Source organism: Pteropus vampyrus, unplaced genomic scaffold, assembly GCF_000151845.1.
Source record: "Pteropus vampyrus isolate Shadow unplaced genomic scaffold, Pvam_2.0 Scaffold96, whole genome shotgun sequence".
Taxonomy (NCBI): domain Eukaryota; kingdom Metazoa; phylum Chordata; class Mammalia; order Chiroptera; family Pteropodidae; genus Pteropus; species Pteropus vampyrus.
The window spans coordinates 1,570,898-1,575,162 of record NW_011888877.1 but is presented as its reverse complement, the minus strand read 5'-3'; the positions used below and the strand labels follow the sequence as shown (position 1 = coordinate 1,575,162).

General features: G+C 32.8%; 1 protein-coding gene across 2 annotated transcripts in view; it reads right to left on the bottom strand.

Annotated features, from left to right (window-relative positions):
• The window catches only part of ARL5B (ADP ribosylation factor like GTPase 5B), a 24,854-nt gene that overhangs the window by 13,996 nt on the left and 6,593 nt on the right, over positions 1-4,265 (bottom strand). The window lies entirely within an intron of this gene.

Below are 4,265 nucleotides of genomic sequence, written 5' to 3'. Positions count from 1 at the left end.
TGTGAAAAATGCTGTTGGTCTTTTGATAGGGATTGCACTGAATCTATAGACTGCTTTGGGTAGTATGAGTATTTTAACAATGTTAATTCTTCCTACTAACAAGCATGGTATATGATTCCATTTACTTGTGTCTTCTTCAGTTGCTTTCTTAATATCTTATAATTTTCCAAGCACAGGTCTTTTACCTCCTTGTTAAATTTACTCCTAGGTATTTCAGGTTTGTTTGTTTGTTTTTTTAATGCAATTGTAAATGGGATAGTTTTCTTAATTTCCCTTTCTGATAGTTCATTATTCGTATATAAAAATGCAACTGATTTATGAATATTAATTTTGTTATTTTGTTACTCTATTGAATTTGTTTATTACCCATGAAGCCATCTGGGCCAGGACTTTTGTTTGCTGGGAGTTTTCATGATTACTGATTCGTTTTATTAGTAGTTATAGGTCTGCTCAGATTTATTTCTTCTTTATAATGAATCTGAGTATTTTAAAAAATGTGTCAGCATGCCATGAGACAGTCACCTTGGGCATCACATTTCACTATCAATCTCTTCCAGGAGACCAAGCTGCACCACTCCCACAACAAAGGTCTGAGACAGAAGAGTATTTTCAGTGTCACTAATCTATGCCTCTCCAGAGCCAGACACAAAGCATGTTTATTTATATTAAATGAAGGATAAGATCCAATCCCAGAGCATTTGTTTAATTCTGATCAAGTGCTTGCACAGAAGTTTCTCTGTAGTCCTGGCTATAGTGTATGTTCTTTCGGATCTCCTAAAAAGCTGGCTCATATTTATTTATTTTTTTGAAAGCAGGGCATAAAGACATAAAGACTATACAGGATGAGGCTGCAAAAGAAAACTAATAAGAGTACTTGCTTATAGAAAAATACAGGTAAAATGTGGCTAACAAGAAAAATAATTAAAAAAGAAGCTTAAAAAAATAAGTGGAAGAAAAATCAGAGAAAAAAGTTTCTCCATTAACTCAATTTCTAAAAATTTTTACTAAATCCAATTTGTAGTTTTAGTAGAGATACCAAATGAAAAAAAAATTGTAGTTTTAGTATTGAATGACATATTATACAAAAAGACTAACACGAGATTAGAGAAGCATTAAATATATTGTTAAAATGTGTGATAAAAAGACCAACTTTTATTTTAAGATATAAGAAAGCCCCAATAATATCACATAATAGGGACTGCTATCTTCTAGATATACAATGTCTACACTCGCACTGTCATGTAACAAAAGCAAGCCTTATATTTAACACAGAGTATGTAAACAATTATGTACCTTAACAAATAAACAATCTGATGACTTAACAAATTTGGGATACTGCATACAACGAAAATAAGTCTGAATTATTGCAAGGGGATGTGATGTTACGACCTGAGGCCTACAACCTGAGGCCTATGGCCTGGACAGCAATGATGAGCACTCACGGAGTCTGGATCTCGGGATGGGGGAGGAGCGGGGGAGGAAGCCGTAAAAAACTTACTCTATCCTATATTATACTAACTATAGAATCATAAAATATTACAGCTTGGAACAGGATGCAGAACTTGATATATATATTCCTTTTCTCCTACCTCTTTCAACAAATGTGTCACCTATAAGGCACCTCTGAGGAACCCAGGTCTCTAAAACTGTACAAAGTTACCTTCCCAGGCCACCTTGCTTATTTTATAGAAAAGGAAATGGAGGGCCTATGAAGTTATGTAATTTGTTGTAATAAACATAGGTAAAAGGGCTAGCATTGTTTTCCTGCTCTTTTTGCTATAAAATATTTACTTCTCTCCCCACTTGTTCAGCCTCCCCCCAATTCCCACAGTACCCATATTCCTGGATACCTAAATTTTGTTAAAAGCAGCTGTGTGAACCTGATGATTTAACAATTCAACATTTATTGAGTTCATTATATGAATAATATTTGTGATGAAGACAAATAAGTCAAGGTCTCTACTCTCAAAAATCTTAAAGTTGGGTATGTAAACAAGCACTTACAATATAGCATCATTGGTACGAAGCAATAGAAATAAGTATCATATGGTAATATTCTTAAGGATAAGTGAAATCTAGAATTCAACTCTTAGAAAATGTCAAGAATAATAATATTTTGGGGTGTTGGTCTGTTTTACATGCATTATGAAAATTAATCCTTATTATCTTTCTATGAGAAAGTGGTATTATTCCTCAATTCCCCAAGGAAGAAACTGAACCTTATGTTAAAAAACCTGCCTAAGGTCATATTGCTGGGAAGTTTGGCTAACAGTGCCTCCTCACCTTTAAGACAAAGTCAAGTCTTATAGTTTTACAATTAATGAACAGAATAGCTTACCAGATAGAAGAAAAGCAACCTTCAGGTACACAAGGGGATTAAATACAGATAAAGAAAGAAGATCAGAGTCTAATTAGAACACTCTAAGGTTACAGGCCAGGGTGAAGTGCCTAAGGAAAAAGACCACAAGTCCTTCCCTTTCCCCAAAGCAATGAACAAAAGCCAAGATAAAAGTTTTTACAAGGAAATACAGAAATGTTGCTCTCTAGAGAATTCATATGCTGCTCAGGGGAAGGTTACAATTTGCAAGACAAATGTTAAGGAGGACAGACAATCTAATGGATGGTTTTCAAACCTGTTGAACCAAGACCATAGTTAAGAAATACTATTTTATATCATGACTCAGGACACACATAACCGAAACAAAAGTTTCACAAAACAATACCATTACTAACTGAGATGCATTCGGATTGTTTCTATTTTAGAATATTCATTCCTTTTTTAAGTGCTGGTCCTTATTAAACTGACTTTATAAACTTTCTAGTAAGTTATGTCAGGTAATTTTGGAAAAAAAGTATTTGAGAAATACAAGTGAACTGGGTAGCACAAAAAATATGAAAAATTCACAAATTCAAAAAGCTCAGTAAGCTTCAAATAGGAAAAATACAAAGAAAAGCAAAGCTAGGTACTTTGTGGGCGGGCAATCTGCTAAAAACCAAAGATAAAGCAAAAATCTTGAAGGCAGCAAGAAAAAGAAAGACTAAATAAAGGAAAGTAAAGCTATAAATATTAGTTGCCTTTTCGCTAGGGGGGGTGGGGGGGTGGGGGGGGGATATGCAGGCCAGAGGACAGTAGAATGACTTTAGAGCTCTAAAGGAAAAAAAAAATTAACCTAAGATGCTATATTCAGCAAAAATACAGACATAGGCAAAAGAAAGACATTATTTTCAGATAAAAGAAAAATAAGAGAATTCATCACCAGCACAGCCACACTAAAAAATGCTAGAGTTCTTTGGCTTGATGGAAAATTATGCTAGATGGAAATTCAAAACATCAAAAATAGTACTATGGAAAAATATAAGAAAAATTTATCATCTCTTAAAACTTTAAAGAATGCGTGACTGTAGCAAAAAATATAACACTGTACTGAGCAGTTTATAACATATGGTTACAAAGGACTAGGCAAGGAGAAAGTGGAACTGTACAGTTTCAAGGTTCTTACATTTTACAAATATTACATTATTAACTCTAAATATTAGAGTGCAAAAAGTTAAGAATGTATGCTGCAATCCTTAAAAGGACCATGAAAATAATGCAAAAAAGAACTGCTAAAATAGTCAATAAAAAATTAAAATTAAATTCTAAAACATAAAAATCAGTTAACCCAAAAGAAAGGAGGAATAGATGAGACAAACAGAAAACAAATAACATATCTTATCTAACCATACATATCATAAACCCAATCACATCAACAAACTGGATTAAACATTCCAATTAAGAGGGAGAGAATTTCACACTCATATATGTGTTTGTGTGTGTGTGTGTGTGTGTATAACAAGATCCCACTATATACTCTCTAGAAGACATACACATTAAGATATATATCTGAACAAGACTAACAACTATCTTCACTTAATAAACATTTATAGAACATTGTATGCAAATGCAAAATATATTCAAGAGCAAATGGTACACGCACCAAAACAGACCATATAGATGGACAATAAAAGTGTTAATAAATTTGAATGAATGGAAATCTAAGAGTATGTTTCTGACCACAGTGGAATCAAATTAGCAACTAATCATAAGCTATCTAAGAAAATAAGTATTTGGAAACTAAACAACACTTAATAAATAATCCGTAGGTCAAAGAAGAAATCAAACAATTTTTAAAAAATATTTCAAACTGAATAATAAAATACATGTTAAAATTTGTGGAATGATGCTAAAGCAGTACTTAAGAGGGACATTTAAAGCTTTAAAATCT